This window comes from Odocoileus virginianus, chromosome 9 (genome assembly GCF_023699985.2).
Source record: "Odocoileus virginianus isolate 20LAN1187 ecotype Illinois chromosome 9, Ovbor_1.2, whole genome shotgun sequence".
NCBI classification, from domain to species: Eukaryota; Metazoa; Chordata; class Mammalia; order Artiodactyla; family Cervidae; genus Odocoileus; species Odocoileus virginianus.
Genome location: NC_069682.1, coordinates 68,051,131 through 68,077,222, shown reverse-complemented (window position 1 = coordinate 68,077,222; position 26,092 = coordinate 68,051,131). Strand labels below are relative to the sequence as shown.

At 45.1% G+C, this 26,092-nt stretch overlaps 2 long non-coding RNA genes and 1 other non-coding gene across 3 annotated transcripts in view; 1 reads left to right on the top strand and 2 right to left on the bottom strand.

The window, feature by feature from the left end:
* LOC110149118 (uncharacterized) overlaps nucleotides 1-26,092 on the top strand; it is a 33,981-nt gene that overhangs the window by 3,668 nt on the left and 4,221 nt on the right. The gene's annotated exons all lie outside the window — the stretch shown is intronic.
* On the bottom strand, nucleotides 13,223-13,326 carry LOC139036822 (U6 spliceosomal RNA). Its single transcript, XR_011489689.1, has one exon. It is a non-coding gene; the product is annotated as a U6 spliceosomal RNA (small nuclear RNA).
* On the bottom strand, nucleotides 14,994-18,202 carry LOC139036782 (uncharacterized). Its single transcript, XR_011489640.1, has 2 exons — nucleotides 17,985-18,202; nucleotides 14,994-16,406 (listed from the first exon to the last, which is right to left on the bottom strand). It is a non-coding gene; the product is annotated as an uncharacterized lncRNA (long non-coding RNA).

Sequence of the window (26,092 nt, the reverse complement as noted above, 5' to 3'; positions counted from 1 at the left end):
GGCCCAGGTTCAATTCCTGGTCAGGGAACTAGGTCCTTCATGCCGTAACCAAGAAATTCACATGCTGCAACTGTGTTTGCATCCACAACTAAAAAAGATCCTGTGTGCCACAACTAAGACCTGGAACAATCAAATAAATACATTTTTTAAAAAGTTAAACATACACTTATTAATATATGAACCAGCAATTGATGGCTCAGTGCGTAAAGAATCCAACTTGCAATGCAGGAGACACAGGAGACATGGGTTCGATCCCTGGGTCAGGAAGATCACCTGAAGAAGGAAAAGGCAACCCAATCCAGTATTTCTACCTGGAGAATCCCATGGACAGAGGAGCTTGGCGGGCTACAGTCCATGGGATCACAAAGAATCAGACATGACTGAAGTGACTTAGCATGCACAGCAAACATACTCCTAGGTTTATTTACCCAAGAGTAATGAAAGCATTTGGGTAATAAAAAATGTGTACATGAATGTTCTTAACAGCTTTATTTATAATAGCAGAAAAAACTGGGGAAAAAAACGCTCATCCACAGGAGGATAGGATAAACAAACTGAGATATATGTATTACTATATATATATGTATGTATATACATATCACAGAGTAGATACGTATGAGTGCATGCATGCTAAATCGCTTCAGTCGTGTCTGACTCTTTGTGACTCTATGGACAGTAGCCCGCCAGGTTCCCCTGTCCCTGGAATTCTCTAGGCAAGAATACTGGCATGGATCGCCATGCCCTCCTCCAGGGAATCTTCCCGACCCAAGGAACAAACCTATGCATCTCCTATATTGCAGACAGATTATTTACCCTCTGAGCTACCTGTGAAGCACATACATATCAATAGCTTCTTTTTATTGCTAATATTTATATATTATGTATTTATATATTATATTAATATATATTATTATATAGTATATTATATATTCTATTTTATTTTATTATATATAATATATATTTATTGCTAACATACATTAGCAATAAAAAGAAGCTATTGATATGTAAGCAATATGGATGAATCTCAAAATAGAATGAAAGAAGTCAGACAGAAAAGTACAAATTGTATGATGTCATTTCTGTAAAATTCCAGAGAATTTAAAGCAATCCACAGTGAAAGAAAGTCATCTATGGTGACCATGGTTGCCTGAGAATGGCAATGTGATGAGAAGCCAGCTTATAAGGAGGCCTGAGGAAACTTCTGGTGGGATGGAAATGTTCATCATCTTGATTGTGGTGATGAGTTCGTGGGTACATACATATATCAATACTCATCAAATTACATGATTTAAATAGGTATCATGTATTGTCTATCAGTCATACTTCAGTAATGCTGTTTGTTTCATTTTAAACTGAGAGTGGCACAGTTAGGACTTGAACCCCTGTATGTCTGGGATGAAATCACTCAAGAGCTGAGAAGTTGTTAAAAGGCCTCCTTTCTGGGCTGGATTCATAGAATCAGTCCAGATGGTACCACCTCCAGAAAGCCTTGTTATTCGCTCTAAGAACTGTGGCTTTTGGAAACTGTATCCCCGGTGGACTTGGCCCATTCTGCCCTCCTCCCTGCCTTTAGGATTTGTCAGTGGCTCCTTTTCTCCACCTGGGAATCTTCCCTTGGGTCCTCCCCACTATTGTCCTCCTGGTCGAGAGCCCAGCGCCAGAATCAGACGGACCTGGGTTTGAACCGCAGCTTGGCCATTTACACCAGCTGTCTGACTTTGGAGTTTGTTTTCCTCTTTGACCTTCAGCTTCCTCATCTGAATAATAATAGAAGCTACCTGGAGTCTTGTGCCTGCAGTCCTTGGGGTCACAAAGAGTCAGACACAACCGAGCGACTGAACAACAGCCTCAAGATTGCCTCAAGGATCAAATGAGAGATAGTTCGTGTTAAACAATTAGGATAGGGCCCAGTGTGTAATAAAGCACTCAATAAATGTTAACTATTATTGATCTTCACCTGGGCAGTGGCTGCTGACTGTTTAAGTTTCTCAGCCTTTGAATCAAGTACATACCGCCCCAGCCATATTTATTGACATGGAAAGATGCCCAAGGTGTACTCTTGAGAGGGAAAAAGCAGGCTAGAAAACAATATGCGCCTCACAGTTCATTTTAAGATTAAGGGGGGAAATGGATGTATATCTCTCAGCGTGGTGCCTGCACAGGTGATGAGCTCACTGAAAGTTGTGATTATTATTAACGTGAAAGCCCTTCCAATGCTACTTTCAAATATTACCATATGTTGTTGTTTAGTTACTCAATCATTTCTGATTCTTTGCGACCCTATGGACTGCAGCACACCAGGCTTCCTTGTCCTTCACTGTCTCTCAGAGCTTGCTCAAATTCATGTCCATTGAGTCGGTGATGCCATCCAACCATCTCATCTTCTGTCACCCCCGTTCTCCTCCTGCCTTCAATCTTTCCCAGCATCAGAGTCTCTTCCAGTGAGTCGGCTCTTCCCATCAGGTGGCCAAAGTTATGGAGCTTCAGCTTCAGCATCAGTCCTTCCAACGAATATTCAGGGTTGATTTCCTTTAGGATAGACTGGTTTACCATGCGAGTTCCTGTAAAACAGGATGCTGTTTGTCACTGTGCCTTGACAGTGAGTCAGAGAGGCAAACCCGGGCATCCCCTTCTGCCTTCCTTCTGACGCACTTCAGGGGGCTATTGTGAAAAGGACTGGAGCTGGACTTGAGACCCATTGGTCTCATGTGGATTCTGGTATTTTCTTATGTGATCCTGGAGCAAAAGCAAAGCAAAGCAAAGCATTGCCTTTTGGAATTAAGACTCCAAGCTTGTATAAAGGATGTTCTTTGCAGTAACTGAGGTGCTATGAGAAAATGTAGACACTTGGGGGCGCTCCAGTCAACCTGCATTAGAGAAAATCTGCATTAGAGAAGAGGATGATAATAATGCCAATCTTCAAATTAACAGTGGCTTCTATTTACTGAGGTCTTGCTATGAGCTCCTAGAATGTGCTACCCGACTCACAAACTTTATCTCATTTTGTCCTTCCAAGCACCTCATTAGTTTGATGCTATTACCAAAGATTTTAAAGATAGGGTGTATTGCTCTTTAGAATTTTAAAAATGTTTTAATGGAGTCACAATTCACATACCATGTAAAATGTACAAGCCCTGAGTGTACAGCCTGGTGAGTTGTTCTAAGTGTACACACACAGATACCCGCACCCAGATCAAGGTGTGAAACTGTTACAACAACCTTTCCACTCACCCCCCACCCAAGGCAACCACTATCCTGACTACTATCACCATTTATTCATTTTGCGTGTTTTTGAACTTCATATAAATCAAATTATACATATATAATGTTTAGAGTTGCCAGGTCTATCACATAAAAAGCCAGGATGCCAATTAAATTTGAATTTCCTATGGGACACTGTTGTTCAGTTGTTAAGCCGTGTCTGGTTCTTTGCAATCCCATAGACTGCAGCACACTAGGGTTCCCTGTCCTTCACTATCTCCCAGAGTTTGCTCACATTCATGTCTATTGAGGCAGTGATGCCATCCAACTATCCCATACTCTGTCGCCCCCTTCTCCTCCTGTCCTGAATCTTTCTCAGCATCAGGATCTTTTAAAATGAGTCGGCTCTTCTCATCAGGTAGCCAAATATTAAAGCTTCAACTTCAGCATCAGTCTTTCCAGTGAATACTCAGGATTGATCTTCTTTAGGATCGACTGGTTGGATCTCCTTGCAGACCAAGGGACTCTTAAGAGTCTTCTCCAGAAACAGAATTTGAAAGAATCAGTTCTTCAGGACTCAATCTTCTTTATGGCCCAACTCTCACATCCATACATGACTACTGAACAAACCATAGCTTTGATTATACCGACCTTGTTGGCAAAGTGATGTCTCTGCTTTTCAATATGCTGTCTAGGTTGGTCATAGCTTTTCTTCCAAGGAGCAGCATCTTTTAATTTCTTGGCTGCAGTCACTATCCAAAGTGATTTTGGTCCCCAAGAAAATAAAATCTGCCACTGTTTCCACTTTTCCCCCATCTATTTTCCATGAAGTGATGGGACCAGATGCCATGATCTTAGTTTTTTGAATGTTGATTTGTAAGCCAGCTTTTTCACTCTCCTCTTTCACGAACCTCACCAAGAGGCTCTTTAGTTCCTCTTCACTTTCTGCCATTAGAGTGATATCATCTGCATATCTGAGGTTGTTGATATTTATCCTGGCAATCTTGATTCCAGCCTGTGATTCATCCAGCCCAGCACTTCACTTAATACACCCTGCATGTAAGTTAAATAAGAAAGGTGACAATATACAACTCTGATGTACTCCTTTCCCAATTTTGAACCAGTCTGTTGTTCCATGTCCAATTTTAACTGTTGCTTCTTGACCTGCATGCAGGTTTTTCAGGAGACAGGTCAGGTGGTCTGGTATTCCCATCTCTTTCAGAATTTTCCACAGTTTGTTGTCATCCACACAGTCAAAGGTTTTAGCATAGTCAATGAAGCAGAAGTAGATGTTTTTCTGTAATTCCCTTGCTTTCTCTATGATCCAGCACTTGTTGGCAATTCGATCTCTGGTTCCTCTTTTCTAAATCCAGCTTGTACATCTGGAAGTTCTCGGTTCACATACTGTTGAAGTCTCGGTTGAGGATTTTGAGCATTACGTTGCTCGCATGTGAAATAAGCGCAGTTGTACAGTACTTTGAACATCCTTTGGCATTGCTTTTCTTTGGGATTGGAATGAAAATTGACCTTTTCCAGTCTTGTGGCCACTGCTGAGTTTTCCCAATTTGCTGGCACATAGAGTATAGCACTTTAGCAGCAGCATCTTTTAGGATTTTAAATAGCTCAGCTGGAATATTTTTATACTAAAAAAATTCGTTGTTTATCTGAAATTCAAATTTAACCAAATATCCTATATTTTTTTCTGACAACTCTAGTACTCTTTTGTACCTGGTTGCCTTTAACATAATTGTGAGACTCACCCCCATTGTTTTGGTTATTTATAACTTACTCTTTTTCATTGCTATGTAGTATTCCATTCCATGAATGTATCTTGATACATTTATTCTTTGTATGGTTGAGGAGAAGGAAGGGTTACTCTCAGAAATGCAGCCTAGATAGTGTTAAGCGGTGTACTCTGGCATCACAGTCCTGAGGGATTTGAATCCTAGCTCCACCTCTTACTACTTGTAAGACCTTAACCAAGGGACTTAGTCTCAGCTGGTTTGACTTTAATATGGGTTAGTAATAGTACCTCAGACGGTGTTGTAAGGTTTAAAGGATATATTACATATAAGTCTCTTAGAATAGGGCCCAGTACAGAGTTAGCACCTGATGAATGTTGCCTGTGTTATGGTACCCGTTAGACCTAGGAGAAAATTGAAGTTCAGAGGTGTTAAGAGACTTGCTGAAAGTCACAAACCTGGTAAGTCATGGAGCCCTTTTGTCATCAATACTGGCTGAATTAGTTATTTACCAACAGGTTTTTTTGAGCACCTGTTATGCATCAGGCCTTCAAGTAACACAATGAGCAAAAGAGCCAAAGCCCCTCCCGTTATGAAGTGTACACTCCCAGGGCCCTCACGGCGCTGTGTGCCGCTGTGAGCTTTCCCTGGGCCTCGCATTGGTCATGTGGCAATGCGTCTGAAAGGCACTTCACGTGGAGCCCCGCAGGCACTGCTGATCCAGAAACAACAGCTTACCCGGGTAGCAGCAATCGCTATGAGCCTTCCCAGGTGGCCCAGAGGCAAAGAATCTGCCTGCCAATACAGGAGACGCAAGAGACCTAGGTTCGATCCTCGGGTCAGGAAGATCCCCACAAGTAGGAAATTGCAATCCACAAGAGTATTCTTGCCTGGAAAATTCCATGGACAGAGGAGCCTGCGGACTCCTCAAGAGCTACAGTCCACGGGGTTGCAAAGAATCAGACACGACTAAGCACAGCAATCGCTATGGCAACACTGTGTAATGGGGCTCAGCAGCCCCATTTTACAGATGAGAAAACTGATGCTCAGGGAGGTTAAGAGGCTGGCCCGAGGTGATACAGCTAGTACTGGCAGAACAGGAATTCAGCGTCACATCCAATTGACTCTAAAACCCTCCTCGATTTCTCAGTGCGAATTTTCTGTCTTGAGGTCTGCTTCTGGAGTTCAGATGTGAGAGATTCAAGTTTCCAGCTTTGTGACCCTGGGCATGTTATTTGCTGTCTGCGGGCTCTAGTTTCCATATCTCTACACAGAATTGCCTTGGGCGTCTGCAGAAAGCTCTCCGCAGATAAAAACACCTCTGAAGGGATGTTGGTGGGAATATGCAGTCAGGAAGGGGCTTGTGAATGTGCAAGCTGCTCAACTCTTAAAACTTTCCTTCCAGGGAATTCCCTAGCGGTCCAATGGTTAGAACTGTACACTTCCACTGGAGGGGGCACACATTTGATCCCTGGTCGGGGAACTAATATCCCACATGCTGCATCAGTTCAGTTCCATTCAGTCGCTCAATCGTGTCCAACTCTTTGTGACCCCATGAACCACAGCAAGCCAGGCCTCCCTGTCCATCACCAACTCCCAGAGTTCACCCAAACCCATGTCCATTGAGTCAGTGATGCCATCCAACCATCTCATCCTCTCTCGTCCCCTTCTCCTCCTGCCCTCCATCTTTCCCAGGATCAGGGTCTTTTCAAATTAGTCAGCTCTTTGCATCAGGTGGCCAAAGTATTGGAGTTTCAGCTTCAACATCAGTTGAAGTGTTCCAATGAACACCCAGGGCTGATCTCCTTTAGGATGGACTGGTTGGATCTCCTTGCAGCCCATGGGACTCTCAAGAGTCTTCTCCAACACCACAATTGAAAAGCATCAATTCTTTGGTTCTCAGCTTTCTTTATAGTCCAACTCTCACATCCATACATGACCACTGGAAAAACCATAGCCTTGACTAGACAGACCTTTGTTGGCAAAGTAATGTCTCTGCTTTTTAATATGCTGTTTAGGTTGGTCATAACTTTCCTTTCAAGGAGTAAGCGTCTTTTAATTTCATGGCTGCAAACACCATCTGCAATGATTTTGGAGCCCAGAAAAATAAAGTCAGCCACTGTTTTCACTGTTTCCCCATCTATTTGCCATGAAGTGATGGGACTGGATTGCCATGATCTTAGTTTTTTTTTTTTAATTTTTTTTTTTTTAGTTCTACCACTTTATTGCTACCAACCCATCTCCCTTCACCCTCGTGCACACATGCTCAGTCATGTAATCCCATGGACTTCAGCCCGCCAGACTCCTCTGTCCATGGACTTTTCCAGGCAAGAATACTGGAGTGGGTTGCCATTTCCTTCTCCAGGCTTAGTTTTCGGAATGTTGAGCTTTAGGACAACTTTTTCACTCTCCTCTTTCACTTTCATCAAGAGGCTCTTTAGTTCTTCGCTTTCTGCCATAAGGGTGGTGTCATCTGCATATCTGAGGTTATTGATATTTTTCCCAGCAATCTTGATTCCAGCTTGTGCTTCCTCTAGTCCAGCGTTTCTCATGATGTACTCTGCATATAAGTTAAATAAGCAGGGTGACAATATACAGCCTTGACGTACTCCTTTTCCTATTTGGAACCAGTCTCTTGTTCCATGTCCGGTTCTAACTGTTGCTTCTTGACCTGTATACAGGTTTCTCAAGAGGCAGGTCAGGTGGTCTGGTATTCCCATCTCTTTCAGAATTTTCCACAGTTTATTGTGATCCACACAGTCAAAGGCTTTGGCATAGTCAATAAAGCAGAAATAGATGTTTTTCTGGAATGTCTTGCTTTTTCGATGATCCAGCGTATGTTGGCAATTTGATCTCTGGTTCCTCTGCCTTTTCTAAAACCAGCTTGAACATCTGGAAGTTCTCGGTTCACGTATTGCTGAAGTCTGGCTTGGAGAATTTTAAGCATTACTTTACTAGCGTGTAAGATGAGTGCAATTGTGTTGTAGTTTGAGCATTCTCATGCATTGCATTTCTTTGGGATTGGAATGAAAACTGACCTTTTCCAGTCCTGTGGCCACTGCTGAGTTTTCCAAATTTGCTGGCATATTGAGTGCAGCACTTTCACAGCATCATCTTTCAGGATTTGAAATAGCTCAACTGGTATTCCATCGCCTCCACTAGCTTTGTTCATAGGGATGCTTCCTAAGGCCACTTGACTTCACATTCCAGGATGTCTGGCTCTAGGTGAGTGATCACACCATCGTGATCATCTGGGTCATGAAGATCTTTTTTGTACAGTTTGCCTGTGTATTCTTGCCACGTCTTCTGTGGCCAATAAATTAATAAGTCAATTAATTAATTAAAAAGTTCTGATTACTGTAGAAAAATGGAAAGCCTTTCTTACATAAATGAACTTAAAAGACGTAGAAAGATGCCTAGACTACCTCGTTGAGTATATTTAAAAATCCATTTCATGGGTGTAGCTGTATGTACAGAACATGCGTGAGAAGCATTCATTGAGCAGTCACTTAGGTAACAGCACTCATTCTGTGTGGGTGCTGTGCTAGGTCCTCTGGAAGTCATGCTCCTAACAGACCTGTGTGGCAGGCGCTGCCTTAGACAACTGTGCAGGCAGACAGTTAACACTGCAGGCTGCCCAGGTAGCACAGAGCCGCCACCTGGGTCGGGGCACTGTGGCCTCAGAGGCTGTGCTCTTGACCCCAGAGCTCTGCCACTTCCGCTGCGGGTGTTTTTTTTTTTTCCCTCTGGGCGGTAAAACGTCAGTGTTTTGAATTTTCTTCTTTATGCTTCTCTGCATTATCTGAGCTTTTATGGTACATAGATTTTGGTTTTCATAAAAGCAATTGGAGTTCTAATTTGATGTCTTTAAGAATTAGCTGTGAATGCTTCTAGGGATAAGCCACTCCCAGTCTTTTTTGTGGTGGGAAGACTGCAGTCCTTAGACCTGGAACCCACTGCCCAGCCCTGATGTCCCCCTGCAGGGCACTCTGACCCTGGGCAAGTCACAGTGTCTAGCCATCACCTTTCCCCTGGCCACGTTGGAGTAGGCACAGATGGGGACCTCAGAAAACGTCCTCTGATGCAGAAGGAATGGGTCACTGTGCCCTCAGGATCTCACTCCACCTCCAAAGGCTGTTCCCTACCTTTCCCCAGGACCCCGAGAATTAGTGACTGAACCAAGTCACTATAAAGTGCTAATAGTTTATAGGGTTTTTTCACATGGATTTTAGTTGTACCATGTGAGGTCCAGTTCCTGGACCAGGGATCAAACCTGGGCCCCCTGCATTGGAAACGAGGAGTCTTAGCCACTGGACCACCAGGAAAGTCCCCTAGTTTATAGGTTTTTAAAGAGGCAAGTGGCCAGAGACCCAAGCCACAACCAGATGGATGACTAATGGGGCGCATTGGCTGGGGTGTGCCTGTCAGAGAGCCCCAGAAATCACTGCCCAGGCTGGTAGGGGAGAGGCTCAGGCCTCACCCCAAGAAGGGGCTGCTGGGAGTTTTCTACCCGTGACCCCACTCGTGACCCCAACTCCTATCACCCCCGCCTCAGAAAGGCTGGGCCCACAGAGCCATAAATTCCTGCTATCATTAGACCATATCTACGGCTCAGGCTGTTTGCCAGGAGCCCTACAATTATTTTTTATCACTTAACAAGTCGTATAATTATTTTTATCACTTTTTTCTCACAGCAGGGCTACTTTTGCCTTCTTTCAGTTTGGAGTTGGGGGGAACCCGGCTCCCAGAACGTTTCACAGAGTTTCCTGGCTTTGTCCAAAGCTCTAGAGTGGGTCAGGGTTTGAACTCAAAGCTCCTCCGGGGAATAAGTGGGGACTTTTGTAAGGGCAGAGGCTTGGGAAGACTGGGGGGTGGAAACTGGGAGCCCTCAAGAGCCAGGGAAAGGTTTTAGGCTCAGCTACTTCCTGTGTGACCAGGGCAAGTCACTCAACCACCCTGTGCCCCGATTTCTTCATCAGTTAAATGAGGAAGTGATACTAATACCCAACTCATAAGTCAGTACATGTAAGTGCTCAAACACTATGAGATTCCATTTAACCTTGAGTTGGGACCTAGATTCCAAATTGAGACCCTGGCCTCCTGGATGACTTAGGCAAGTCCCTTGCCCTGTCTGAGTCTTCGACTCCTCACGTATAAAATGGACATTATCTTGCCTGCCTCACTGTCTGGCTTTCACATCTCCAGTCCCATCAGCCTGACCTTCTTCAGGTCCTCAAACCCCAACACTTCCAGCCGTAGTTTTGCATGGGTAACTCCATCATCATCCCAGGCATCCTCCCTTCTCTCCCTTCCTTCTCTTCTTTACTTATTCAATAAATATTTTTTGAAGACCTACTGTCTGTCCAGACTGTGCTAAGTGGTAGAGAAGACAAAAGTCCCTGTGCTCCTGATGGGGAGAGAGAAATAAACTAAAAAGAGAGTCAGGGACTTCCCTGGTGGTCCAGTGGTTAAGAACCCACCTGCCAATGCAAGAGACCTGGGTTCCATCCCTGGTGCAGGAGGATTCCACATGCAGTGGGGCAATTAAACTTGAGCACCACGACTACTGAGCCCGAGCGCTAGTGTCTGCAAGCTGCAACTACTAAAGCCTGTGTGCCCCAGAGCCTGTGCTCCACAACAAAGAGAAGCCACTGCAATGAGAAGCCCACAGATTGCAACTAGAGAGTTGCTCCCGATCGCCACAGCCAGAGAACCCCTACATGTGCAGCCAAAAATAAAAAAGTTTTAAGAGAGTTATAGTAAAGCAAGACAAAACCCAAGGCAGTTACAAAATGTACTAAACACTTCATAAAAGAGAATCAAAGCACTGTAAGAGGAAGTCACTGGGAAAGGTCACTTTCCAGAGAGGCCTCCCGAAGGAGATACTTCTGTTTAAAATTAATAATCTTTGAATATACACATGGTATAAAATTCAAAGAGTACACACCACCACCCAGGATGGTTCTGCCCACCATCCTCCTGTCCCCAGCTTTGCAGTCCTCCCTGGAGAGGCCCTTGTGTTGTCCATTGCTTGGGGTTGGCTGACGTTTGTGGTGACATCTGAATCGCAAGAACCAGTGGTTAGAGACTTCGCTGGTGGCCCAGTGGTTAAGAATCCACCTTGCAATGCAGAGGACACAGGTTCTATCCCTGGTCAGGGAACTAAGGCTTTGCAGCCAAAAATCCAAAACATAGAGGAGAAGCGATGCTGTAACAAATTCAGTAAACCCTTAAAAAATGGTCCACATCAAAAAACTTAAAAAAAAAAAAAAGAATCAGCAGACATTTGAAGAGGTAGGAGAAGAGATGTCCAAGTCGAGAGAACAGTGAGAGCAATGGCCCTGAATTGGACCTGTGTTACTGGAGAGAGGGGAGAAGAGGAGATCGGTGTGGGGCCTGGGAGCCGTGGAAGGAATTCGGATGTTACTCTCTGTGGCCTGGGTATAACTTTCGAGTTGGCTAAGATAGAAGTGAGTGTCCTCTTCTTTTTTTTAAAAAAAGAAAAATTTCTTTATTTATTTATGGCTGTGCTGGATCTTCAGCTGCTACATGTGGGCTTTTAGTTGCAACAAGTGGGGGCTACTCTCTAGTTGCAGTTTGCGGGCTTCTCAGCGCAGCAGCTTCTCTTGTGGCAGAGCATGGGCTCTAGGGTGCATGAGCTGCAGGAGTTGTGGCACTCAGGTTTAGTTATCCCGCGACAGGTGGAATCTTCCCGCACCAAGGATCGAACCCGTGTCCCCTGGATTGGCAGGTGATTCCTTAACGTCTAGACCACCAGGGGACTCCAGGAGTGAACACCTTCTGATCTGTGATTCGTAGAAACACTCTGAAGAGAGCTGATTTAGGGGGCTGAGAGGAGATGAGTGAGGGGTCACCCATGGAGTTGGGGATGGTAACCCCACCTCGGAGGTGATGAGGAGGGGTCCATCTGGGTTGTTTAGGAGGTGGGCGGAACCCAGCGGGGTCCCAGTCACAGGCTCTGATGGTGTCTTGGCAGTGTTGGGAGTCCCGTCTTTGTGATTCTAAGATTAACTTGCACACTTGTAACCTGGCACGGTGGGCACTTGGGACGTGTTTGCTGAAGAGATGACTAAGGATAGAAAGGCCCTTTGTAAGTGGAGACACGCCCTCTGAGAAATGGCCGCAGCCTCCCCTCCCCCGACTCCCTCCTCACACGGACACTCCCCTCCCATCATCCCTGTCCTTGAATCACCTCCAGACACGTCCTGCTTTCTGGACACTGCTTCTGATAGGCAGGATTTAGAAGCTCAACCTTCAGGTTCTCGTATTTTCTTAGCCACAAAACCCCCTTTCCTTTGGAAGCCTGATATATAAACGATATAGAAAGTTATTTTACAATTTCAAACACCCAAGAATCTGAGTAAAAGAAATGAAGAAAATCGACAGGATTCTCAGCACAGTTATTGATATACAACTGATCCTTGAGAAACATGGAGCTGTTTTATTGAATGCCATAATTTCGAATCAGGGCATTCCTGACAACGTGTTCTTTCTACATACCCAACAAAGAGCTCTCAGAGGCTTTCTGCAGGAAAACCCAGCCTCTGAAGTCAATTATTCCAGCATTTGGTTTCCTTTGTATTTAAGTGCAATCCTGCTTCATCCAGAGAAATATTTCCAAATGGTAAAAGTCTGTGTATATGTATGTTTCAAAATTTTTATATAAAGTATACAACATACATTTCTAAAAAATGCACCAAGCCTAAGTGTACACCTCAGTAATCCTCACAAAAAGAACACCACGGTGTCCCTGGCACCCAGAAGACAGGGACCCTGGCCAGCCCCACAAGCCTTCCTGTGACTCTTCCAGTCATTCACAGCTCACCTCTTTACAGAGTAACCATGATCTTGACCCTCAACACCCTAGGTTATTTTGGCCTGTTGAACTTTCATAGACATGGAATACAGGACATATTCGTTTGTATCTGGCTTGTGTTTGAGAGATTCATCCGTATTTTTTACAGCTAGAATCTGTTCATTCTCATTGCTGTATAGCATTCCATTGTATGAATATACCACAATTTCAAAAGTGATTTTTAAAATGTTTAAGTGTTCTTTGCATGTATTTTTATTATGAATTCATATATTGTATGAATATACCACAATTTCAAAAAGCGATTTGTAAAATGTTTAAATGTTTTTTGCGTGTATTATTATTTTTTCTTTTTTTATTGGTGTTTAATTGCTTTACATTTTTGTGTTAGTTTCTGCTGTACAACAAAGTGAGTCAGCTATATGTTATGTATGTCCCCTCCCCCAAATATGGAGGTTTCATGAATTTGCACGTCATCCTTGTGCAGGAGTCATGCTAATATTCTCTGTGTTTTTCCAGTTCTACTATATGCGCTGCTGAAGCAAGCACCAAATAGTGATTAAAAAAACCCTAAAACAGTAGGTCACTAGGGGGAAGTGGGCAGGGACTGCATTTGACCCACAGATAAGTTTTGCTTTATGCACCTGGTGTTTTTGTTTTTTTTCACTGTCTTGGTTGCTGTTAAAAATTAATGTCTGGCCTCTCTTAGAAGATCAGTTATTGCTGGGCCCCCAATCTCAAGTGCCTGGAGCTGAGTCCCGGCTGCCCCTTCTCAACAATGCTTTCTGTTCCCATTTTGCCACAGTCCCCACCACCCCCTATTGCACAGGCCCGCCTTACCCACCAACATTGCACACCTGGCCCTGTAAGCATTTTATTTTTGTTAGTTATGTATGACCTTTATTTTTAAAAAATTATTTTATTGAAGTATAGTTGACTTACAATGTTATGCTGATTTCTACTATACAGCAAAGAGATTCGGTTATACATATATTATATACATTCTTTTTCATATTCTTTTCCACTGTGGTTTATCACAGGATATTGAATATAGGTCCCTGTGCTATTTAGTAGGACCTTGTTGTTTGGCCCTGTAAACATTTGAGTCTTCCACTCCAGCTTTAATTTAGCAGAGGTGGCTCCAACATGCTTTATTCTGTGGTCTACACAGCAGGCAAATCTGGCCATTTAAGTTAGAATATAAACTGTTTCCACTGGGTTAAAGTTTGGAAGGTATATTTGAATGCTTAAAAATTTAGGACTTCCCAGGCAATCAGCTGCTAAGACTATGCTTCTACTGTAGAGGGCACAGGTTCGATCCCTGGTCAGGGAATTAAGATCCCGTAGGTCTCTTGGTGGTGCAGCCAAATATATATATATACATACACACACACACATATATTATCATTATTACTAATTCAAAAAATGTTTTAAAATAGATTTCACAGTTATTGTTATTATCATTATTTCATGCGTGTGTGGTGTTGCTTCAGTTGTGCTGACTCTTTGAGACCCAATGGACCGTTAGCCCATGAGGCTGCCTCTCTCCATGGGATTAACCAGGCAAAAATATTGGAGTGGGTTGCCATGCCCTCCTCCAGGGGATCTTCCCGACCCAGAGATCAAATCCGCATCTCTTACGTCTCCTGCATTGGCAGGGAGATTCTTTACCACTAGTGCCACCTAGGAAGCCCGTTGTCATTATTATTGTTAATTAAAAGATCTTTTAAAATATACAGTTGACCCTAGAACAACACGGATTTGAACTGTGTGGCTCCACCTTTATGCAGATATTTTTCAATAGTAAGTATTACAGTACTGCACAATCCATGGTTGGTTGAATCCACAGGTGCAGAACTGTGGATACTGGAGAAACCACTACTATGGAGGAACTGCTTGTAAGGAGGGCTGATATAAGCTATACACAGATTTTTGACTGCACCAGGGATGGGTGCCTGTAACCCCAACTTTGTTCGGGGTCAACTGTATCCAAATGTATAGTAAAGGCCACAATTTAATATGATTCTGATGATTTGGAATCAAATCCTGGCTCTATTACTCAGGAGCTGTGTGACCTCAGGTAATTGTGATCCCTCTCTGTACCACAGTACAAAGTTTAGTACACAGTACTAATATTTACCTCACTGAGTTCTTATGAAGATTAAATGAGCTAATACTTATAACGACGTTAGACAAGCATTTGGCACATATAAATATTCAACATATGCTAGCCTTTTATTATTTTTAAATTTTGTGGCAGGCCAATCATCTGACCTGCTAAGGTGACAGACCATCTCAGTTTGCCCAAGACTGAGAGGGCTTTCAGGAACTGGAAAGTGAAAGTTGCTCAGTCGTATCCAACTCTTTGCGACCTCATAGACTATACTGTCCATGGAATTCAAAAGTGGAAACGTCCTGGGCGAAAAAGTATCAACTGGTCACCCTCGGTCTGCCTGACAGTGACCCTTCACTGTAACATAACAGACTGGGGCTCTTACTTAAAAAAAAAATTAACATAGCCATTTTATTTATTTATACTTGTTTATTTGTGACTGCACTGGGCCTTCACTGTTGAGCACAAGCTTTCTCTAGGGGCGAGTGGGGGCTACTGTTCACTGCAGTACTCAGGCTCCTCATTGCGGTGGCTTCTCTTGTTACGGAGCACGTGGTCTCTAGGGTGCGTGGGCTTCGGTAGTTGGGGAGCACGCGCTTAGTTGCCTCATGATGTGTGGGGTCTTCCCAGACCAGTGATGGAACCCATCTTCCCAGACCAGTGATGGAACCCATTGGCAGGCGGACTCTTCACCACTGAACCACCAGGGAGGTCCCACCATTAACATTTGGGGCAGAATAATTCTCTCTTGGGGAGAGGAGCTGCCTTGTTCATCGGGGGATGTTTAGCAGCATCCCTGGCCTGCACCCACTTGATCCAGCAGCATCCTCACAACCAGTCATGACAACTGAAGAGGTCTTCAGATCTTGCCAAATGTCTCCTGAGAAGCAAGACCTCCAGGTCAAGAACCCTTGGCTAAACAGGCAGATTTAATGAATGGCGTGTTTATAGAGGTGTGGGCAGGCTAAGGGGAACTTCAGGGCGCACTGAGGCACCCAGGGTCTAGAATGTGGGACACTGATCTTACCCCTCAGACCTACAGGAGTGAGAGAGGGAACAGTGTTACTGCTCCCGGAAGTAGCTGGAACCATGGAAGTGAGGCCATGGAGAAATGCAGGCTCTGTCACGTGAGGGGAAACGTGGCATAACTATCCATGCTTCTTCCTCATCCTGCCTTTTATTCTCCCCTTGATGGCTCTCTTTGGCGGAATCCGGTGAGAAGTCAGGAGGCATGGGTGTCTCCTGGTGCATAAAACAGAGCCGATGAGGGTGTGTGGAGGTGCTGGACCGACAGACAGGAACCATCACAGGGAGGCAGCCCCAGGCCTCAGACCCTGGACGTTTGAGTCCAGTCTTGTAGTAAATTGCGTAGGAGTTTTCCAGGTAGAGCAAACCGGCAAAGGGTATTTCACCCAGATGGAACAGCATGTACAAAGGCATGGAGTTGCAAAAGAGCCTGGCTCCCACTTCATTGTTTATTTAATCATGATTGTTTGCTTGATTGATTGACTGTGTTCTAAAACATTCGAAAGGTACAAAGCCAGGAAATTAAAAGTAGAGCTTCCTCCCACCCCTGACCCCAGCTGCCCAACTCACCTCCCAGAGGCCACCTTTCTCTCCAGGCTCCTCTTACTTCTAGAAATAGTCAGTGCAAATGCTAGCTAGTAATGTATATGATGTGTGTCACAAACTCCTAATTTGACTTAATTTAACTGATGTTTGTGGAGCCCCTGCTGTGTGCAGAGAAACAGGTGGAGAGCTCTGGCCTTGAACTCCAAGCCCAACCCTTCACAAAACTCCATGTAGTTTTAGGCACATCACTCTCAGCTTCCCATATACTCTTCCAAGAAAGGAGTATCTCCAAGGGTCCTGTCAGCTCTGTGGGGTTTGCCCACAGTTGTGTAGTTCAACTGATAGTTTGTGAATTAAATGGAATTAAAAGTGAACCTGGTAGCTCAGACAGTAAAGAATCTGCCTGCAATGTAGGAGATCCAGGTTCAATCCCTAGGTTGGGAAGATCCCCCCTGGAGAAGGGAATGGCAAGCCACTTCAGTGTTCTTGCCTAGAGAAACCCTTGGACAGAGGAGCCTGGGATCCATGGGTCCATGGGATTGCAAACAGTCGGACATGACTGAGCAACTAACATTTTCACTTTTTCAAAGCTGAACCACCGGCAAGAAGCAAATTGTAACAGAAGAGCCTTGGATCTCTCTCAGGCCCACATATTGTCATTTTGGGGAGATGAATGAGGTTTCTGTCTCCAAAGACATGTTCTTGACTGAGCCAACAGAATCGTTGTCTAAGAAGAGTGCCTACAGTACTGTAACCTTGAGCATGGGCTGACTTGGGAGCTGGTTGGCTCCAGCCAACTGGGTGGCACTTAGCCTGGCTCTGAGCTGCCCAGGAAAGACTAGACCCTGCCGGGCTACCCCCAGCTGGTGTGTGAAGCTCTCAGGGGAGTTTAAGATCAAAGAGAGGAACTGGGAAGGCTATCAAGCTACAGTTATAGGGAGCCTGATGGCCAACTGGTATACCTGATGGTACCTGGAAGCAAGCAAACAAGTCTGGGCACCATTTACCCAGCCAGAAGCCCAGAAACCAGAGCAACCCAGGTCACCAGGAGCAGATGAGAACAGGGCTATTCCTTACCTCTGTTCTTCCTTTCTGATCTGTCTTGTCACCATAAGACTCGGTTCTTTCCTGACAATACCTGTATTTCCAGCACTTGGGGCAAAGTTGCCTCCCACAGATGGACCACCTGCCTTGTTTTAGATGCTGACCACACACCAGCCCTCAGTTCCTGGCTACTTTGCAAGGAAGGTCTTGATGACCCCCACTTTGCAAACAAGGAAAACTGAGGCTCGGAAAGGAGAGATGCAGGGCATTGTGAGGTCAGGGATTATATAGTGATATCAACAGGTATTTTGTGTTGGAGAGGTATGGAGTTTTCAGTACAGAGTCAGAGAACCTTAGAAGTCCAGGAGGGCTGGGTTCACAGGTGACCAGTACAGTCCACACCCGCACTGATCATCACACCACGGATTAAGCGTCTCTCTCGGGCCCATTTCCCATGCATTCAGGCCTCTTCTCTCACCTGGCATCTTGTTCCAGCCTCCTCCCTGGTCTCTCTTCTTTCCAAAACTACAAGCAGCAGCCAGAGCCATTTTTCTAAACTCTAAGCAGACTGTGTCACTCTTTCTCTTAAAACCCTTCATGGGCTCCCCTTTGCCCTCAGGATAAAGTTCAAATTCCTTTACATGGTTTACTAAGTCGTCTGTCATCTGGCCATAAGTCTCTTGCCACTCTGCCTCTCTCCAGCACCCCACCCCCGGCTCTGCACCAACTCGGACAAACCTCGGTTTAATTTACCAGATATGCCACATACTCTCTCTCCCTAACCCCTGGACCTTTGCACTTGCTGTTCCACTCACTTGGAACACAGTGTACTCTAGCATTCCCTTTCTCTGGTTGAATACTCTTTCTCTTTTCCTGACTCCTCTGGGAAGCTAGTTCTGCTCACACCCCTCCCAAGGAGGCCGGGTTGGTGCCTCCTTCCCCACCCCCACCCACAGTTCTTATCTACCTGTATGACAATTCACTGTGGATCATATATGCCTATGTGCTTGCCTGTGTCCCCGGGCACTCAAGAGGCACTGGAGGGCAGGAACAGGCATTGTCTTTTCTCTACCATGCCCCTAGCTCCTGATATTGTGCCTGGAAAAGAAGAGTTTCTGAATAAAAATATGTGTTGATGTTGTTGTTCTGTTCTTAGTCATATCCAGCTCTTTGTGACCCCAGGGACTGCAGCATGCCAGGCTTCCTTGTCCTTCACTATCTTCTGGAGTTGGCTCAAAGTCATGTCCACTGAGTCAATGATGCCATCTAACCATCTCAGGAGGCAACTGAGGATGAGAGGATGAGATGTATTGATAGATGATTCATACTATGTCAGAATCAGAGAATCACAAAGTCTTAGAATTATGGGCTTGGTGAGACAGAAACCTAAAATCTCAGAGTCATATATTCACAGAATATTAGAAACATAGAAACTGAGAACTCAAGAAGCTTAGCATCTCAATATTGAAAGAATTCTTGCATAGGCACCTTGTCCAAGGACTGTTAGTGAATTTGGAAAGTCTTACTTGTGCCCTTCTATATTATTGAGTTTGTATTTTTACGTACGTTTATATAGTATTACATGTATATCTTTTAAATATTTATTTAAATGTGTTATTCTATAATATTTATTAAGCACCTAGTTTTTTTATTAACCAGTACTTACTGAGCCAATCATTGTGCTGGGTAACTATTTTATTTTTTCTTTTTTAATCTATGGCTGTATAATAAATTATCCTAGTTTGAAACAGCAAACATTTTTGACATCACAATTTTTTTATGATAGGGCTTCAGGAGTGGCTTAGCTGGATGGTCTGGCTTAGGGTCTTTCATGAGGTTGCAATCAAATTGGCAGCCAGGGCTTGACCGTGGCTGGAAGATCCACTTCTGAGATGGTGCACTCACATGGCCGGCAGCTGACAGGAGGCCTCAGCTCCTCTCCATGTGGACCCCACCATAAGGCTGCTTGAGATTCCTTACAACATTCCTCAGAGCAAGTAATCCAAGATGGCAAAATGAAAACCACCACGTCTTTTATAACCTAGCCTTCAAAGTCACACTTTTAAATTTCCACAGTATCCTAGTGATCACACAGGACAGTCCTGTTGAGTCTGGGAGAGAACACACAACAGTGTGTGTACCAGGAAGTGGGGCTCCTTGGGGGCCATCTTGGAGGCTGGCTTCCACAGCAGTGTTGGACAAGACTGACGGGCAGATTAGAGCTGACAGTTTGGGCGGCAAGAACAGAGAAAGACAAATCATTACACAAAGGAATAATTTCAGAGAATGGTAAGCACAATGGCAAAAACCAAACAAGATGATAAGTTAGAGCAAGGGTCAGCAAACTATGGTCACTGGCCCAATCTGACCTGCTGCTGACTTTTGTCAATAAAGTTTTATTGGAACTCAGCCATGTCCATTCACCTTCAGACTGTTTATGGCTGCCTTCATTTTGTAACGGCAGGTTTAAGTAGTTGCAACAGAGACCATCTAGCCTGCAGTGCTTCATCTATTTAGCTAACTTGGTCAGAGAAGGCCACTCCAAAAGGCGACACTGGAGCAGAGACCTGAATGGTTAAAAGGAACTGGCCAGGAGGAGAGGTGAGGAAAGAATGTTCCAGAAAAATGGAACATCAGGATAAAGGCTGTGAAGCTGTGAGATGAGAACAGTTTTGGTGATTTGAGGAACAAAGGGGAAGCCAAGGGGTTGGAACAGAGTGAAAAAGGGGCAGGGTGTTAGGAGAGGATTTCAGAGAAGCAGTCAGGAGCCACTTTATGTAGGATGTTGGGGCCCTGGTGAGGAGGTCGGATTTGGTTCTAGAAATAATGGGAAGCCACTGGAGGGTTTTAAGAGGGAGAGGTTGGACCTGACATGAATGGGAAAGATGGTGAGTGTAGTTTGGCCCCATCCTCTGAATAAGACAGCGCCTCTACCACCCCTGTAAGCACAGTGGTCCCAGAACTTGTGGGTCTTAGAAGATCCAGGGAAAGACCTTCAGTGTCTTTTACTGTCTAACTACATGCTCAGGGCTCGGCAATCACTCTGGCCAGAAAGTCTTTCCCTTGACCCGCCTGGAGTCTCTGATCTCTCATCCCAGCCTGCCTCTTCTGGATCTAGGACATCTGTCAAGTTGAAAAGGCCGTTCAGTTTCGAGTCCTGGATTCCAGACTTTTCCTGACACTGACTTACTATGACCATGAGAGAATCAGGCAAACCCTCTGGACCTCAGTTTTATCATCTGTAAAATAAGGGGAGAGTCCAGTCTGCTTGGGGCAAGACAGGCGATTAAGGGTGGGGTTGTACTGGACACATGCGCCATAGTTCTAGGCCGAGCCCAGAGGACGTGTGTTGGCCCAGACTGGGGTGGGCTTAGCCAGGCTGAGGCTGCTGACTTGGGTGATGGGTTAAAGAGGCCATTGGTCCATTGGGCAAAAGGCTTCTGGCAGCCCTCTCCTGATTAAATTTTGAACAACAGGGAAGCTTGCTGCCTCCCAGATCCCCTTAGGGATGGCAGACTTTGCCTGGGGTGAGACTGTGGAGGGAGATGGGAAATCAGTGTCCATGTACAAGTCAGCTTTGGGTATTAGAGCACAGGATCTGTTATCAGAGAGGACCCCCTCTCCGCCCGCCGCCACCTTATTTAACCCATGCCCTCTTTTATCCCTAATTTTCTCACCTGTGAAATGGGTAGAATCCAACCTAAGATGTCTTAAGGTTGTAAGAGGCCCTAGCATTTTGTGTACTATTAGGAAAGAAAACACACTGACAAATTATGACATACGCTTTCTCATCACTTATAATTTTTATTTTATTTTTATTAAAGATCTCTGAGACTTATTTAGACGTTATCTTTAAAAATATACAACACTCTTGCACATAGATATAAAGGAGTATCTAAGTGAAATAAATTAGTTAAGAATTCCTAAAACTTCTTCCCAGTCAGCATCCAGCTCATCCAAATAACTTTTCTTTTTTTTTTCCAGATAACTTTTCTGCCCAACATCTTCCTTGTCCATATTTTTCCATGCAGTATTGTCCTCTATTACTGTTAAAATTTGATCACACACCACTCCTTGAAAGAATGCTCCACTATGGTCTTCAGGACTTTCTTCCAACCTGTTTACTCCAATTCTGCAGGTTTGACCCTGGGGCTTTCTTGCTTTTATTGGAAGTTGTCAATGGAAGGTTTTCAGGAAGCAACCAGGATTCAAATGGTCCTTAAATCAGTGGTTTGTGAGGAATACACAGAGGGGGCAGTGGACCAGGCCACCAGAAATAATGACCAGAACCAACCAGGCATGACCGCCACCTGATCTGACCATCAGTGATTGTCAGATATGATTGATTTAAAGACATATCCTAACCTCAGACATGTCATGTGGAAAAAAAAGATGCATTGAAGAATTAAAAAAAAAATCTCAGCCACTGCTGCCTGCTGGGTTTCTGCAAGGCTGAAGGGTGGGAAGCATGGGACCAGCTCTGCAGGAGCCATCCCTGGGCAGCTCTCAACTGTCCCCTGACTCTCCTGCCCCGGGTATCGCCCTAGCACGGCTGCTCAGGTTTATGGCGACAATCGCTGCTGCTGCCAGACGTGATCTCAAAGTCATAAAGGCCTTTTACAGTTTCACTCTCCCCCTGAGATAAGCCCAGGGAGCCCTTCTCAAGGCCGGGGAGCAATTTCAGAGTCACAGGGGGAGGGGCCGGGGTTGCACAAGTCGGGGAAACGGAACAGGTTTTATGGCCCCAACTTCTCTAAAAAACCCGTGTTCTCATATCCTCAATTTGAACTTGCTGGTGACGCCTCAGCACCTGGAGCGCAGTGACATTCATTCATTCATTCATTCATGTGTTCATTCATTCGACAAACAGAGAAGAGAGTGCAAGGCACACCGCTGTGCTGGTCTGTGTGGATCCAGGGCAAGTCATTTACTCTCATCTGTAAATCAAGTACGGTTCACTGAACCTGCCCCCCGGCCCATTGAGCCAGCCACGTGAGACAGGGAGTGAGGCAGCACCCTCACACACAGTAGGCCCGCAACCAATGTTGCCCAAATTGCTTTCCCTCTCCATCGACATCTGTATCACCTGTTTTGGGCCCTTTTCCTCCTTCTTTCTTTCTTTTTTTAAAATAAGTATTGAATTTGTTACAATTCTACTTTTGCTTTATGCTTTGGTTTTGGAGCTGCAAAGCAGGTAGAATCTTAGCTCCCTGACTAGGGATCGAACCAGTATCCCCTGCATTGGAAGGTTAAATATTACCCACTGGACCACTTGGGAAGTCCTCCTTTTCCTCTTTCTGACCAGGATGGTGGAGGGACCCAGACTGCAGTCACCCCTACAGCGTTCTGCAACCTATACATCCTCTTTTAAATGAGTTCAAGCAACTCTGGCTTTTTTTCTTTCATTTAAAAAAAAACTAAGGTATTAATTTCCATATTCTAAATCCGACTCCTTTTCATGCATGGGTCTGCAAGTTTTGGCAACTGTATATAGTGACGTAACCCCACCACAGTCAAGATACAGAACATTTCCATCACCTGAAGACCCCTCCCCTATACTCCTTTGTATTTAAACCCCCCGACACAGCCCTAACCCCTGGCAACCACAGCATCTGTCCTGAGAGCTTTAGCCCTCATGGCAAATCCCTCTCCTGCTTCTAATTTTATTTGCCAGGAAGAGCTCCCCAGGACCTCCTAACCCCAAGTGTTCGCCTGATTAGGGAAGGCCCAACAAGGATAATCTCTGCATCACAAAGTCACTGGCTTCGGACCTTCATTATGCCTGCAGAATCCCTTTACAGAAGCTCCTAGATTCGTGTCTGATTGAGAAGTATGGAGAAAGTGCACAGAGACTGGGAAGGGGGGAGCATTTTGGGGGGGACCACCTTAGAATTCCGCCTACCACACCAGTCTATTCAAGCTGTCATTGTCTCTCCCCTGAACCACTGTACAGGTCACCTCTGGGCTTTTCTGCTTCCATTCTTGTTCCTTGGAGTCCAGGCACTACACAACGAAGAGTGACCTTTTAAGAATGTGAATCAGATCACATCACTTCCCTATTGGAAAACGTCTGAGAGTTTCCCATGGCTGCCAGAATACAATCTATGATCATTCTCATGGTCCCACCTGGTCCTGCCCACCTCTCAGACTCCATCGTCTCCCACTCTGCTCCAGCCACAGGGCCCACTGTGCTCGGCCTCTAAGATGCTCGGCCTCTAAGATGCCTGGCCTCTAAGATGCCTGGCCTCTAAGATGCTCGGCCTCTAAGATGCTCAGCTGGCTCCTGCTGCAGGGCTTTGACACTTGTGGCTCCCTGTCGTTCCTTTACCCCAGCCCCTCCTCAGCCTCCAGATCTCAGCCCAGATTCACCTCTTGGGGAGGCTCTCCCTGACCCCCTGATGTGGTGTCATTGCATCCTCAGCACTTTTAATTGAACCCTTTTTGTTACTTCCTGTTCACTCATTCACAATACCTTGTTTTACTTTCAAAGAACTTGACTGTTGGACTGTCTGACAGCTCTTGACTGTTTCAAATTATCTTTTTAAAAGAATAATTGCATTTTTCTATTTACAAAATTTTATTTATGTGTTTGGCTGTTATGGGTCTTAGTTGCAGCATGTGAACTCTAAGTTGTGGTATGTGGGATCTAGTTCCCTGACCAGTGGTTCAACCTGGGCCCCTTGAATTGGAAGCACAGAGTCTTAGCCACTGGACCACCAGGGAAGTCCCTCAAATTACCCTTTTAAATGTATTCACTCAAGCATTGTCAGCCTGCTCCCTCTAGGAGGTAAGCCTCATGAAGTCAGGGACTTTATCTGTCCTGCCCACCCCCTGTGTACCTTGGTTCCTACAGTGCTCCGGCACGCAATGGGCACCTATTACATATTTGTTGAGTGAGTAAATGAATGAGCACGTCTTTTGGATTGGGCCCCTCCTCTACATCTCTATTGCCTCCATATGGTACCAGCTTCACCATTTCTCATCTGGTCCAGCACACGAGTATCTTCACTGGTCTTCCTGCATACAGCTGCACCCCATCCAATCCATCCTCAACAAAGCTACCAGAGTGAGCCTTTAGAAACATAGACCCGGCCACAACCTTCCCCCAGTATCCTCTCTCCGGTGACTTTTCTATTTCCCCTAAAGAAATTCCAGTTGCCCGCTGTTTGAGGCCCCCACCCCCTGGCCCAGACCATCCACCATGGCGTGCTTCCAGGTGTGGGTTGAAGACTTCAGTGGGCGTGCCGAGGGACTTTAGGGTTACCCAGAGATGGCATTCAATGCCATCGCCACCATAGCCTGTCTCTTTACAAGTCTTCCTTCCTTCCAGACGCTTTACAGAGGAAGTTTGGATAGCACATCTCTCTAGATACTTGTCAATTTCCCATTTGAAGAGGAAAGCAACGCCATCGCCACCATAGCCTGTCTCTTTACAAGTCTTCCTTCCTTCCAGACGCTTTACAGAGGAAGTTTGGATCGCACATCTCTCTCCATACTTGTCAATTTCCCATTTGAAGAGGAAAGCAATGCCATCGCCACCATAGCCTGTCTCTTTACAAGTCTTCCTTCCCTCCAGACGCTTTACAGAGGACGTTTGGATAGCACATCTCTCTCGATACTTGTCAATTTCCTGTTTGAAGAGGAAAGTACAGAGCTTTCCCTGGGTGATCTTCTCTGGCTCCACCTTAAAAACAAATCACTTACTTTTTGCTCTAAGTTTGCAATCATCTTCTATCTACACAGCAAAGTGATACTGGCTTTCCATTTGTATCGGTGATCAAGGTAAAGAGAATGCTTGTGAGTTGATTGAAAGAAAAACAGTGGGAATTCCTTGACCGTCCAGTGGTTAGGACTCTGAGCTTTCACTGCCAAGGGCTGGGGTTCAATCCCTGGTCGGGGAAGTAGGATCCTCCAGGCTTTGTGATATGGCCAAAAAAATCATTAATTAAATAAAATCAGACTACCTTATTTTAAAAAAAGAAAAATGGTAATTAAGTAAGGTGCAGTGGTACTCGGGTGTGGAGGGGATGTGACAAGTACAGTGACTGCAGGTTGGGAAACACTGGTCTCCATCCTCCCTCCCATCCACGGGCTGCCTGCCATGACTCGCTGCTCCATCCTTCTCCTTCTCTGTGAACACACATCCGTCTTTTCTCTGTCTCACCCCTGCCTCCAAATCCTGCAGCAAATGAGACTTTCCCAGACTGCAGTCATCCCCCCATTCAAAAGACCGTCTCCCCTACGGTCACTCTCTTTTGGCTCTTATATTCAACTGCTTGTAATTTTTTTTTTTTTGCTTGTAATTTTTAAAAAAATATTGTTGACTGATTTTTGGCTGCTCGGGGTCTTCTTTGCTGTGCCCACGCTTTCCCTAGTTGCAGTGAGCGGGCGCTGCTCTTCTCTGCGCTGCTCAGGCCTCAGGCGCATGGGCTGGGTAGCTGTGGTGTGTGCTAAATGCGCTCTGTCGCACGTGGGGTCTTCCCAGATCAGGGGTGGGATCCGTGTCCCCTGTGTCGGCAGGTGGATTCTTAACCACTGGACCACCCAGGAAGTCCCTGCTTGTAATTTTCCCTTCTATAAGAGAAA